Source organism: Haemaphysalis longicornis, unplaced genomic scaffold (assembly GCF_048455015.1).
Source record: "Haemaphysalis longicornis isolate Haplotype H1 unplaced genomic scaffold, Haemaphysalis longicornis Haplotype H1 scaffold_5, whole genome shotgun sequence".
NCBI classification, from domain to species: domain Eukaryota; kingdom Metazoa; phylum Arthropoda; class Arachnida; order Ixodida; family Ixodidae; genus Haemaphysalis; species Haemaphysalis longicornis.
Genome location: NW_027526385.1, coordinates 178,140,495 through 178,154,615, shown reverse-complemented (window position 1 = coordinate 178,154,615; position 14,121 = coordinate 178,140,495). Strand labels below are relative to the sequence as shown.

At 47.2% G+C, this 14,121-nt stretch overlaps 1 long non-coding RNA gene across 1 annotated transcript in view; it reads left to right on the top strand.

The window, feature by feature from the left end:
• LOC144138840 (uncharacterized) overlaps positions 1-13,525 on the top strand; it is a 32,068-nt gene extending 18,543 nt beyond the window's left edge. The window contains exon 3 of the long non-coding RNA XR_013315982.1: positions 13,097-13,525. This is a non-coding gene — a long non-coding RNA (uncharacterized LOC144138840). The remainder of the gene's footprint in view (positions 1-13,096) is intronic.
• Positions 13,526-14,121: the final 596 nt, after the last annotated feature.

The window sequence follows — 14,121 nt, the reverse complement described above, 5'->3', positions numbered from 1 at the left end:
TCAACGGGATATCTGGGCGTGCCTACATGCTTCTCTCTTGGCCAATATCTCCTTCTTGCTATTCTTCCTCCATTGCTATATATCCTGGATTCTGTTACCATCTCTCTTTCAGTGCTTCTTGCGATCACATTCTTTATCGGAGAGGTTTCACAAAAGAAACTGTACAGAACAACCTTCTGAAAACAGGCTTCCCGAATTTTGCGGCGGAACTTGTAAAGGTAGGGAGCCCTGCTTAAGCCCTAAATCCCGCTCTGTATTTTCTCTAAAAAAGGGCGCAGAATCAGAGCAAAGCCCATAATAACTGCTGGAGAATCACATGAGGTAAGGCTCTTAATCTTCCAAAAGCCAGCCTTCATTCTTAAAAAATAGGTTTCCTTCCCCTCTGTGAAAAAGGATGTCCAGCGCAACAGTTTGAGGGTTATTGTAGCAATTGGGCTGAGGTCCCCGGGATACCACAAACACACACACCGCACAATCGACGCCGAATTCGTAGACCCGCAAACTACAGCACAAACTGTGCCGTCGTTCCGGGGAAGCGTTCAGCGGGATTCCAGCCACGCTGACACTTTGTTCTTTCCGTGTCGAGGTATTCGGTATCCCGCTTTCCCCTGGCGGTCACAGCCCGATCGTCGTCGGTGGTGTTCTTTCCCTACGTTCGCGCTCGTTTCTGCGCATCTTTTGTTTACCAGTAGGCTTTGCTGTGCGACGCACAATGTGGTACAGCCAGCGTGAAAAGACCGCGCTTACTTCAATTAAATAAAATCAAAGTCATTTCTAAACACGACTTTGTTGATGTAAAGACATTTTTCCAGGGTCACTATATGCGTGTTATATCAAATTTTAAAGCTCGGGAGGCAACCAGCTGGATGAAGGAAGAAGGTGGGCATAGAGCGCGAAAGGTGAACACGTGCGGTCACCAACGGCGCGTGCAGAGAACAGTGGCTAGGTAGCTAAGAAAACTAGGGCCCCTTCTCATCCTACGGACACCCAAACACGCGGCTGAGCGTATAAACTTTCCTGTGCGCTTTCGTTTACAGCTGTGCAATTTTAAAAAATGACCACGTGTCTGCTCCTCCCGTCGCAAATGTCGACTAAAGACGATAGTCGTCTGCCGCCGCTGCCATGTAAAAGCTTCCAATCTCTTTCCCGCTCACCTCTCATGCTGTTGCTCTCCCGTCTCTCCTGCCAAGATAAACACGCTAAAGGTTTATTTTAAATTTACCGCGTTCCACTGCACCACACTGGTTGCCTCGATGCCAGCGCTGCCCTACACGAATCGAGGCATCGCCTGAGGCGATGACCGAGGCACCCCGCTCTAACGCTTATAGAACCACGTTGCCCTACTCCACCCACGTGCGTTCCAAGCGGAACGTGCATGGAACCTATCCAGTGGAAACCTTCATTACTGGTGCCGTTTCATTTCTTAAAATTCTGCCTGGAGCTGTAGTAGCGCGGGCGACGGGAGATTGGAGAAACTTTATTGGTGCCTGCAGTACGCGCGCGCGCGCGTAGGCTGAGCCTACGTCATTCTCGGGGCAGGCGCCCGGCGTGGATCCCCGTTTGCCGTTGCCGAATCCACAAAAGGCTCACAAAAATGTTACCTCTAAATATCACTAAGTTCCAAAATATCATTTGGACACCGGGACATGAGGAGCTTGAGGGTAATGAGAGAGCAGACCAAGCTGCGCGAGAACTTACTAACCGTTCAGCCAGTAGTCTTAGCTTACTCACCCCTCTCCCCAATACCTTTGGTGAGCGACTCAACATTCAAAGAAAAGCCAGAGCTCTCTTTCCTCCACCAGATAAAAACTTAACAGCTGCAGAGCATCAGTCTCTTAGACAAATACAGACGAACACCTATCCCAACATCCTCAGGATATCGAAGATGTTCCCCGAGAAATTCTCAAACGCATGTAATAAGTGCGGTGAAATATCCACCCTATTCCATCATCCTGGGGTTGTCGTACTATATGGCCCTCAGTAAACACCAACACCAAGTTATATGAGCTATGGGAGGCAGCTCTGGCCAGCTCTGACCCTGGGGTTCAGAAGTATCTGATCTTTAGGGCCAAGACTGGGGCAGAGGAAACAGAGGCCCTGGAAGGAGGGAACCTACCCTAGTTCAATCAAGACCTTTCAGTTCAAATAAACGTTTCATCTATCTATCTCTCCCCGTTGCCGGTTCGCGGAGCCCCTGCCTGGCCAGTGCCTTGAGGGCCTACTGGACGGCTCAAAGTGGTGTTTCTTGGTTTTCACTCTTCGTCGCAGCTGCCAGTCGCGGCGGTATGCTTCCTGACTTTTCTTCGCTGGGGTTCTTGGTACAGTTCCACAGCATGTGCGAGAAGGTTGCCGTCTCCCGGTGGCAGGCCGCACACTTGTCGCTCTGGTATGTCTCGGGGTACATCCTGTTTAGTAATGGCGGACTGGGTAGGGTGCCCGTCTGCAGTTGTCGGAACAAAACCGCCTGGGCTCTGTGCAGCCCTTTACAGGGAGGCGGGATAAGCCTGCGGCTCAGTCTGAAGAACTTCGTCATCTCGTTGTAGTTCACCATGCGGTCTTTGGAGCTGAACCACGGTGGTCGACAGCCCTTGCGGTCGCGGTCGGTTAGTTCTCGCGCCGCGGCGCGTGTCGTCTCGTTGTGGTTCTCGTTTCTCTCCGACGTCTTTCCTGCGTGCGCCGGAAACCACTTTATGCGGACGTTCTTGTCCTTTCCTGCTTGTTATATAGTTTGCTGATCGCCGCCAGTGCGATCCTCCCCTAGGCAAAGTTCCTTACGGCTTGCCTGGAGTCGCTTAGGACGGTCTGGCAGTCCCTATCCGCGATGGCCACTGCGATGGCTATTTCCTCGCCCTCTTTTTGTTGAGTGCTTAGGGTGCTGGCTGACGCTCTAGTGTTCCCGTTGGCATCGACCACCACTACGGCGAAGCCTTAGCGGCCGGGGTATTCGGCCGCGTCCACGTATCCGACGCCCTCGTCGCCAGCATGTAGGTCTATGAGTGCCGCGGCTCTCGCCTTTCTTCTCCCCTGGTTGTATTATGGGGGCACACTATTAGGGATTGGGTCAACTCTGAAGCCACTTCTTATTTCGCCCGGTATCGGATTCTTGATGCCTTGTTGGTCGTGGTATCGTATACCGAGCTTGTCTAGGATTTTTCTGCCTCTTTTAGTCATCGAAAATCTTTCAAGCTGGGCTGCGCGCTGTGCTTCGGCTATTTCCTCCAGCGTGTTGTGGACACCCACGTGCAGTAGCCGATTCGTGTTGGTGGTTTCCGGCAGTTCTAGTGCCATCTTGTAGGCTCTCCGTATGACTATGTCGATCTTGCTTTCCTCGCTCCTCTACATCTGCGAAAAGGCGCCACGTGCGCAATGTGGCAGAACACAAATGATTGAATTAGTCTGACGAGGCTTTCCTCTCTCACGAGGAATCTCATTGCATTTGCCGCTTTGCAGATGAGGTGGGTGATGGTGTCTCCATTTCTGCCGTTGTCCTCGACTGTCATTCCGAGCTCTCTGATTGTGTTCACCGTCGGGATCACCGTCCCTAGCTGCTTGGTTCTAATATTAATTTTCTCGCGTTCTCTCCTAATTCTTTTCCTATGTTATCTTTTGCTCGGGAGGTACAGCAGGAGTTCGGAATTGCTCGGTGAGCATTGAAGGCCCGTACCCTCGCGGCAGTCTTCAATCGCGTCGATGGCTGTTTGTAGGGTTGCTTCTATGTGGGCGTCGCTGCCCCCGCAAACCCACCGCGTGATGTCGTCCGCGTAGATTGTGTGCTTGACTCCCTCGATCTGTTCGAGTTTTTATGCGACTTGTATCATCACGAAATTGAATAGCATCGGCGATATGACGGAGCCTTGTGGTGTGCCCGTGCTGCCGAGGTTCTTCTCGTCCATCTTAAGGTCGCCCGCTTTCAGATCGACTGTTGTGTTCGAGAGAAAGTCCTTGACGTAGTTATACGTCCTCCCGCCCATGTTCAGTCGGGATATCTGCCTCCGGATTGTTGAGTACTTGACTTTATCAAAGGCACTCTGCAGGTCGAGACCAAGTATTGCCTTGGTATCTTGGAGTCTCCGTCGATGACCTGTTGTTTCAGCTGAACCATGGCGTCCTGAGTGCAGAGGTGTACTCTGAAGCCGATGGTTGTATCTGGGTATAGTTCTTTTTTTTCGAGATACTCCTGCCATCTGCTGAGCAGGACGTGCTCCAGCACCTTTCACACGCACGATGTGAGCGAGATCGGGCGGAGGTTGCCGGTACTCGGTGGCTTGCCTGGCTTGGGGATTAGTATGAGGTTGGCCTTTTTCCACTTCTTCGGGACGGCACTACTTTTCCAGCACTTGTTGTAGTACTTTGTCCGGCTCTCGATACATTTGTCGTCCAGGTTTCAAAGTTTCAAAGTTTATTTCAAAAAATGCAATAATCTGCGATTACATAATGTAAGTATACGAGAGGAGGTCCCAAGGTAACAAACCGTGGGTGGGACCTCCTATGCTTCTACACCATAAATTACGAGCATATAAAAAGACGTAGTTGGAAGTTAGCAATTCATTAGCACGTAACGGTAAAAAAATAGTGGCAATACAGAAACAAGTCAAAAGCAAACAATAGCAAAGTATGCATAGAATATGGCTCCACTGTATATACTGCACATACCTAATGAGAGCAAACCATTCTAGAAAAAGAAAAAAAATGAAAAAACAAGTACAAACATTTTCATTAGAAATAATTTATACATGAGTACACGCAAACAACAACAACAAAAAACAAGAGGCCAGAAAATGTTCTTCACAACCAAAACCAGTAGTACTGGCATAGCCTAATTCCTTTTATTCCAGTAAATGCAGTGTAAATACTTTTTAAAGCAGAACACGGATTTAGAGTTTTTAAGGTCAATGCTTAAAGTCTTTCAAAAGCTTATTGCGGAAAATGCGATAGTTTGTTTTCCATAATTTCTTCATACTTTGGGTAATGACAGGTTATTTTGAGACGCTAAACGTCTATTATTACGGTTGGACATTAAATAAAAAGGGAACATGTCTAGTACAAGGTCATTATTTATTGCGCGAAATAACATGATGGCAAGACTATATGCATATAATTTAGAAAGGTGAAGAATATTCAACTGAGAAAATAGAGGCGACGATGGTGATAGACGGGGCGAGAAAGTAGTGATACGCATGACCTGTTTTTGGATCTTTTCTAACGGGGTAATGTAAACATTGTATGGACCTCCCCAGGATGAAATTCAATAGTTAAGTGACCGTGGATGAATGCAAAACACAGACAAGTGAGAGTTCGAACGTTAAAGAAATGCCTTGCCCTTAGAAGTGCACTTACTCTGTAAGAAATTTTTTGCAGGTAGAGACAACATAAAAACGGAATTTTAGGTGCATGTCCATAATGATACCCAGGAAAGAAGCCTTTTAATGTAACGGAATCGGTTGAGAATTGATATTCAAAGATGAGATGGCGCCCAATTTTCTTTGAGGAGAATAGAAGGGTACGAAACAGGTCTTCGAGACTTTGATGGAAATTTTATTTGCATGACACCACTGCTCGAGGGAGAGGAGGTCTAATTGTAAATTAGAGATAAGGGAATCGATATCCTGATGGTGTGATAAAACACTGGTGTCGTCGGCATAAAGTATACAAGTAGAATAGGACAGGCACAAAGGAAGATCACTAATGTAGGTTAAAAATAACATGGGGCCTAGGATAGAACCTTGTGGAACACCCCTGTTTGATATTACCCATGCGGAATTATGACTGTTGATGGAAACAATTTGATACCTATCTTTAAGAAAACTTTTTATAACAGTTAGACCTGGACCAGTTATGCCATATTATTCCAATTTTTAAACAAAATGCTGTGATTAATGGTGTCAAAAGCTTTTGATTAGGACCGCTCCCGAGATGTTACCTTCATCAATGTAAGATTTAACCTTATCAGTAAAAGTAGCAATGGCAATGTCAGTTGAGAAACCTTTTCGGAATCCAAATTGGTTGGAAGTGAGAATATTAAACTTGTTGAAATACCTAGACAACCTTACCTCTATTAGTTTTTCTAGAATCTTGTCGAAAAAACAAAGAATGTAAATTAGCCTATATTTTTCGGGGTTTGTAGAATCACCTTTTTTAAATACAGGAACAACCTTAGCCCCTTTTAGGAGCTGTGGGAAAATTCCGGTCTTAAATACACAGTAAAAAATGTGACTCGGTACGTGCGATATAGGTTTACTAATGATAACATGATTGCCATGAATACCATCTAAGCCAGGGCCTGTTACATTTAGTGTGCTAAGAATGGACTCAACTTCCTGCGGACAGGTGGGGTTCAAGAAAAAGATTGCAAACTGCGATTGAAAGGCTGAGCGTAATGCGAAACCGTGGCGATATGCACATTGCGGAAAAAAATATTCGCAGAAGGCATTTGCGATTTCTGCGGGTTCAGTCATAACGGATACATCCTTACGTAGAGTAATTACTCTGTCCGGTTGTTGGACCTAATTTAAAAATTCATTAAGTATTTCTTATTTTTTCTTTACGTCATTGCCACACTCCTGAAGGCATTTTTCGTAATAGTTACGTTTAGCTCTCTTGAGCACAAGAGAAAGGATTTTACACCATAATTATTTAGCCGCATTTTAAGTTTGTCATTAAATGGTTGTCCTTTAGTTTTTTTTCTTATGTTATCCTTCTTACGCAAGGAACGTAGGAGAGAAGTTGTAAGCCATGGTGCGCGCGGACTAGAGTATTTTCGATTGGACTGATTTACGGTAGTGCAGTTATTACCCGAACAATTAATGACAGTGCAAAACTGGTCCAAGGCAACTTCAGGGTCGAAACAGTTGATGATAGAGGACAAGTCAATGTTAGAAATCAAGTCGAAGTATTTTTCGTGGTCAAAGAAAGACCTGAAGTTCAGTTTATTGATGTTTACAGGTTGGTATCGAAGCACAGAAATACGGGGAAATGGTCTGTAATCAATGTCTCAATTGCACCAACAGTGGGGGAAGTGGAAAAGTTTGACAGAATGGGATCGAGTAACTAATCAGAACCCCTACTACTACACCTCGTGGGAACAGACATTAGCGACTGAAAACCGTAGCTAGAAAACAACTCATGTACTCTGAACAAACAGAATTGGAGGTATCAAGAATGTTAATGTCGGCAAAAATTATAACGTTTTTGTTTTCAAGAGATAGTAAATCAAGAACGAGTGAAAATGCACTAAAGAAAGCTGATAGTTCGGATGAGGGGGACCGATAAATTGTGCCGCAGGCAGTTTTACAACTGTTGTCACATGTTGAGAAAGTATCGAATTTTATTACCCAAACGGATACATTTCCCCACGTTAAGCGATAAGTCAGGTCGGTGTTTGTAAGCAATGTTTTTATGAATGTACAGACCAGAACCACCGTAAGGATCTTCGGAAAGATCGCAATATTCGGACAAATAACCGGGAATGTTGAGAAGGTTTTTATCGGAGGGCGTTAGCCAAGTCTCAGAAAAACACAACCGTGAAAAGCTGTGTTCCAGGGAATCAACGAAAGTGCTAATATTATCGTAGTTCTTTCTCAAGCACCGAGCCTTAATATGTATTGCGGATAGCCCTTGCAGATGACTCAAGGCATTTTTGGCGGGCTCAGGCGATACGTAAGACAGAAAATTTAGCAAATCATGAAAGTGGGTGAACCAGTGTTTACATGCTGAAACACCTTAGATCGCTTTCGCATGCGAGCCGGTACACTGGTTCTTCTAGTGTCTTTTGTGGCCTTGATAATACAACGATCCGTCCAGACGAACATCCACTTACGTTGCTTTTTGAGGTCGAGTGCCTTTGAGAAAAGTCGTTTATTGTCAGGCGTTACGTGCTCATTAACGTAAATCGGAGCCTCTTGAGAAGCAGGAAAGCCGAGATCACTGGTTTTGGGACGGCCATTGCGGGCTTTGGTGAGGTAATTCGAACGCTTACCACGGGGGAAGAACCGCAAAACGATGGTCATGTGTGTACTGTTACGCGTCGCAATCCTGTGAACCATGTCGATGTCCTCTGGTTTTAAGGGGCATCCCATCTTGTTCTCAAGACACGCCACTATCTTTTCACAGTCTTCCCCTTGCGTCACAGGTACGCCTTTTATTTCGAGATTGTTTAAGCGCGAATATTGCTCGAACTGCGCGACCTTGCGCATGAGCGTGTCATTGTTTTCCTCGAGTTTTTTTGTTTTGAGCAGCAAGGGCAGCGTTCTTGGTTTTTGCGGCCTCGAATTCTTTATTGATGTAATCCGTCGATTTCTTCAACTCAACAACTTCGTTCTCAAGCTTCCTAACATCAGCTGGGTTACATGTCACAACAGAAAGTTTCACAGAGTCGAGCGCGCGACTCAAATCAAGCAGTTTTGTTTCCACAGTATTCTTGAATTCTTCAAATTCTTTAGAAAGCGCAGCAACAGTGGGACCCGTGAGTGACTCGAGACAAGAAGTCCAGGCGGTTGGTACGCAATTGCGAATAAAACTATAATCACCTGCGTGCGTAGCTCATATCCGTGAACCGACGGCCGAAGGGACTGCTGCCTCGAATCGCTCGTTGGGTAGTGGTCAGTGAGGTGACGCCGTGCGCTTATGTCCTCCTGGAGAAGGCCTGTGGACGCAGCGACGCCTGATGCCCCGCAGAAGTTACTGCAGCTGATGACGCCACAGATGCCCAGTCGCAGCAAATCCATGAACAGGCATGCGCAGCTGCGACCGACTTTCCAGGCAGTAGACTGGGTGGGGCAACCTGCGTGCGTATGTTATATCGGTGAGCCGACGGCCGAAGGGACTGCTGCCTCGAATCGCTCGTTCTTGAGAGCTTTGTTCGAGGTGAGGTCCGGACCTGGTGCCGATCTGGTATTGAGCTCGTGCAGTGCCGTCCTGAACTCCTCGACGTCGATGTCTCTGTACAAGCGCTCATTGGATTCGCCTTGGTGTGTTCCGTGGTGTTCGGTTGGCGTTGTCGGGGTGTATTTGTCTCTCAGACGGCGCTCAACGTTTTGGGCTCCGTGCTTGGCGACCTCCTTGTGCAGCAATTTTTCCAATCGGTCCCTTTGGTGTGATTTGGTCTTGGTCTCATCAAAGAGGTGTTTGAGCAGGTTCCGGGTCCGACCGTTGTGCATCTGGCCATGAGTGGCGTTGCACAGCTCGTTCCACTGTTGCGTGCAGAGCGTCGGACAGTGCTCTTCGATCGTCCTGTTGAGTTCCGCCCCCTTCTTTCGTAATTTTCTGTTAAGCCGTTGTCCCTTCCACCTGTTTATTATGGATTTCTTGGCTTCTATGAGGTGGGCTACCTTGCTGTGTATCCTGTCGACTTCGACTTCGGTCTCGATTTCCCTGGTCGCGTTGCGCGTGTCCAGGGTGATCTTGTTAGACCATTTTTTTATGTCATCGATTTCTTCGTCTCCGCCGCTTTGTGCCCTGGCTTCTCTGAAATCGTTCCAGTAGATCCAGGTGTACTTCTTCCTGTTGTCGGCACGGCTACGGGTGGGTATGGTGACTTTTACTAGCGTGCGATCACTACCGAGGTCGTCCCCGGTGTTTGGCCAGGTGATCGGGGCTGTCTCGTCATTTTTCGCAAAAGTGAGGTCCGGGGGGGGGGTGTCTCTGGACACAGAGTTCCCAATTCTGGTTGGGTGTGCGGCATCTGTGATGAGTTTAAAGTTCAGCTCACTTGCGTTCAGCGCCAGGTTTCCCTTGATGTTACTTTTGGCGTATACCCATGCGGGGTCCATTGCGTTAAAGTCTCCGCAAGCGAGCAGTACGTGGTTGCCGTCTGCTTTGCTCGCCCTATGTAGGACGTTCCTAAATCTCTGTTGCTTTTGCGACGGGTTACTATATAAGTTTACGATGAAAATGCTGTCCCTTCAGTGTTTCTTCGGAATGCGTTCCCTTAGCGTGTGCTCGACGCTGACGTTGTTGAGTTCATATTCGACGAAGGTTAGACCCTTCTTACCAGGGTGCATACTCCTCTGCCACGTGCAGGGGCCGCATGCAGAGGGTACCCTGGGAGGGACTGTGTATTCGTGAGTGTCTCTTGCAGTAGCAGCACGTCCGGGTTCCTGCCGACTTGCTGGATGTACTGCCGGACGAATGCTCACTTTCCTTGGAAACCACGTCAGTTCCACTGCCACAACACTACGCTTGTTGTGCCGGCGGCCATGTTTGTCCCGGGTGGAATTCGTTGGGTGGGGCTTGGTTACTTGTGGTTGAACGAAGACGGCGTGGCTAATGATTAGTTGTACGTTCCTTTCGAGGACTATGAACATGTTTCTATGTTCCACGAGGGTGGTTTGAATAGAGTCTATGGCAGTCTTCATGGCCATCACCATGCTCTCGAGCCTCGCAATGTCTTCGACGCTGTTCTTAGCCTTGTGTGCCTGAACCGCTCGCTTCTAGTAGCCAGTTCTGGGACCCTCTCGCTCGTCTTACTGGTACCCGGCTGCTCGCTCTGATTTGTATTGTTTTCAGTTGTGTTTTTCTCTTCCAGCCTTCTGTTGAGTTCCTGGATGGTGGGCTTCAAGGCTGCATTTTCTCTTTTCATGGCTGTGTTTTCTTCCCACAGTTCCTTGAACAGCTCATACATTTCATTCTTGCTCACTTGGCTGGATTTTTTCTTGGTTTCAGTTCACTTTCCTTTCATGGCCCCTCGTGCTTTGTCGGCCCAGCTCACTCTGTCCTGTGACTGACACGACCACCTGGGTTTGGAGCGGTCGGCGCTACAGCTGTGTTTCCTCTGCTTGCCCTCTCTCGACTGCGAGCGATTCCTGGAAGGCGTTCTTGACTTGTGCGCAGCTAGATTTCCGAGCGCCGGGAATTCGCGTTCGCTATCAAGTGGGTTGGCAACCTTCCGTCGCTCGCATTGCCTCCTGCGTACGATGTACGGTGTCTTGTACCTCGCCTTGCACTCTCTGTGGCGGTTGGGTGTGTGCCGCCGCAGAGTTTGCACTTGGGTGTGCAGGGGTGACCCTCCTCGGGGTTTTGGAGTCTGCATCCCACGCATACGCAGGCGGTTGTTGTTGGGCATACGTCTTTGAGGTGCTCGATGCGTCCGCACTTATGGCAAACCTCGATTTGTTTTTTGTACAGGTGGCGGATGAAGTCCAGTCCTGAATCTGACGAAGTTGGGGTCTTGCAAGCCCTCGAAGGCTACGATGACAGTTGTTGTGCTGCTGATTTTTCTGTCGCCACGGCCGTTGGATTTCTCCCATTTACTACCATGACGTCAGCTTCTCTTGTGCTTATCCTGGTTGGGATGCCTCTGATCACCCCCTTGACGGTGTCATGAGGGTCGGCGCAGTAGGCGCTGACTTCATATGGTTTGCCTAGAACGTTTATCTTTCGAAGGCCTTGGTAGCGTGTGGCGTTTTCTTCTTTTGATGTACTAACCACGATGATGTTCTCTGGAAATTTAGGGCACAGGATGTCCTCGCTGTCTTAGTTGTTGTTGAAACCAGCCGCTCGTTGGATAACCAAGAAGTCTTCCGTGGCCCCTAGCTTGGCGATGTGAAGGTCGCCTCTTGGTGGTATGATGATCTTTATTTCGTCCAGCGGTAAGGCTGGCATTCTTGCGGCTTTGATTATCGAGGCCTTGACGTTCTTGTTACCTCTCGCTGCTTTCTTGGCTTGGGTATTCGCCACAGTGGGCGTCGAGCTCGCGTTGCGCTGTCGGCGACTCGACACGCGTTCACCCGCAAGCTTCCATCCTGCATCTCGGAAAAAATCCTCAGGCGAAATTTCTTCCCCTTCGACTTGCTTGCACACACATCTTGGCTTCGAGGCTCGAGGAAGCCATTGCATAACCGCCACCGGCCGGCTAACTCTTGATTTAGGGTTACCGTGGCGGCCACCGCTTCGAAACTTCCCGGATTCGTAAAATGAGAAATAATGGCTTCCCAGGGGAAAATCTGGTCTCCCGGTGATCTCGTGGAGAATATCTGTCCATTGGTACTAGTTTAGTGGTCTTGCATCCACTTGGCGCGTCGGAGAACCGGTACTTGGTGGAGCCGACGCGAAGCACGATTGCATCGGTTGGCCCGCTGGTGGCCAATCGCGATGGAGAGAGAGAGAGAGAGAGAGAGAGAAAACGTTTATTGAAACAACAGGGACGGGGTAGGGGAGAAAAAGAGTTAGGAGCTGTGGGCGGCCATCCTATTCCGGTAGGCCGCGCGCCGCGGCTGCCATCTTCACCCGAGAGATCAGGGCCTCCTGGTCTTCGAGCTAGCAGCTCTGCAACGCGCACTCCCACTGCTCAAGGGTAGGGGATCTGGGTGGTGTAAAATTTTTTTTCTGCAGTGGATGTAGTATTTCATTTTCTATCGCAAAATGAATTATATATAATTTTTAATGAAGGGAAGCTGCAAATATCACTTATCTATAGATTTTCTGTCTCATCTATGCATAATGTGTTGTTCTTGTTCACCAATGTTGACAAGTATGAACATCGCCACCGGACGTAGACGTTTAGATTTGGCTGTGGGTATATAAACCTATTGTGCAGCTTCTGTTTTACTTTTATTGGGCGGTTGAATCGAATTACACAGAGACAGACCAACCAACATACATGAAGGGGAAAATTTTCGCGTTCAAGTGGCCCAATAAACACAATCGTCTTTGAAATATGTTGGGAATAGTCACGCATACAATCACCCCGAGTGTGTGTAGAACCTGGAGTGAAGACCCAAAATACGCCCCTGAAATATCTGTCCAAGTATTGTGGATGCAATGTTTAAAGAGTTTCATTTTATTAATGAGCAAGCATAGCTGTCATGCATTACATTTTAGCAATCAATAAAATCATAGCGCAAGTATTCACACCTGATTCAACAAAAAAAATATTTTGTTCTTAGCGGTCGAAGATTGCCGAATGTCTAGGAAAGCTGGAAAACGCGTTGACCGCACGCAATAGAACTCATGGCAATTTGTAACTGTTGAAAAGTAAGCGTTGTTTCATAATTTGGGGTTAAGCACTCAATGACTAAAAAAACATAGCGAGGAATATGCTGGGGCCATTACCTACTGCTCTACTCTTTACTGTGTGCTTGTTCTATTTTTGCCTTTGCAGTCTTGACCTTCAACCCATAGTCGACGCCGCACCACAAGAAACGGGTTTCGAGTGAAAAGTCAGGGTGGACTCAAGGAGATTTCATGCCTGAAATTTTCTTTCCGAAATGGGAACAAAATTTACTTAATGAGAAGAGTTATGAAATGTGTGAAGCAATGGCAAGAAAAATAACTTTGGTTATGAAATACTGAAAAGGAATACGATATGGTTGATCCAACGTTATCTGTTTTTTTTTTTTTTTCATGTTTCTTCTCGCTTACGGTTGTGTACCCAAATTACCACAATATGACAGCAACCATTTCACCCGCTTAGCAATAAAACGGTTCCTAAGTTGTGAATTAACCTGCTCTTCTTGTTTGCATTATTATTGTACCAAGCATTTTCAGAAAACGGGCTACTCCAAGGAATTGTTAGACAACGCCATTTAAACAAAAACGGTAAAAACTGTATTAGGGAAACAAAAATCGAGCATGCTGTTGTTTTGATGTGCCCAACTGGTTTTATGTTATTTAAAAATTGGTTTCTGGATTTATAGAAAAACCAAATTTACCCGCAGCAATTTCAAAGCAGTCACTAGTACTTGACAACGTGAATGCTTTTTTGCCTAAATGATTTATTACACACCGAGCAAACATTGAATAACCCTCGCATGACAGCTTGCATCTGTAGCGTTCTCTGAGTTCATCATACATTTCGCGAACAACCAGACAAGAAGGCGAATTCCAGCGTGACTATGACTTACCATGAACTGAAATGTTTGCTAGGCTTGAAATGATGATATGCAGGCATTTGGTTGAAGTTAAACCTAGACAAAAACTCCTTGTCGCGGTGACTTGCCCACAGTTTATATAACCTGGTGACATCTGTGCGGTATATTACTATAGCGAAGGAGCTCCCCTTGTGCTGCTTCAATCGCCCGGTGAGGCGGTGATGTAGAAACGATTGCGGGCAAACGAGGATATACTCGCTCGTGACGAAGAAAAGAGATCCATTGGTCGTTTGTTGGTGATAAGTTGGTGTCACTA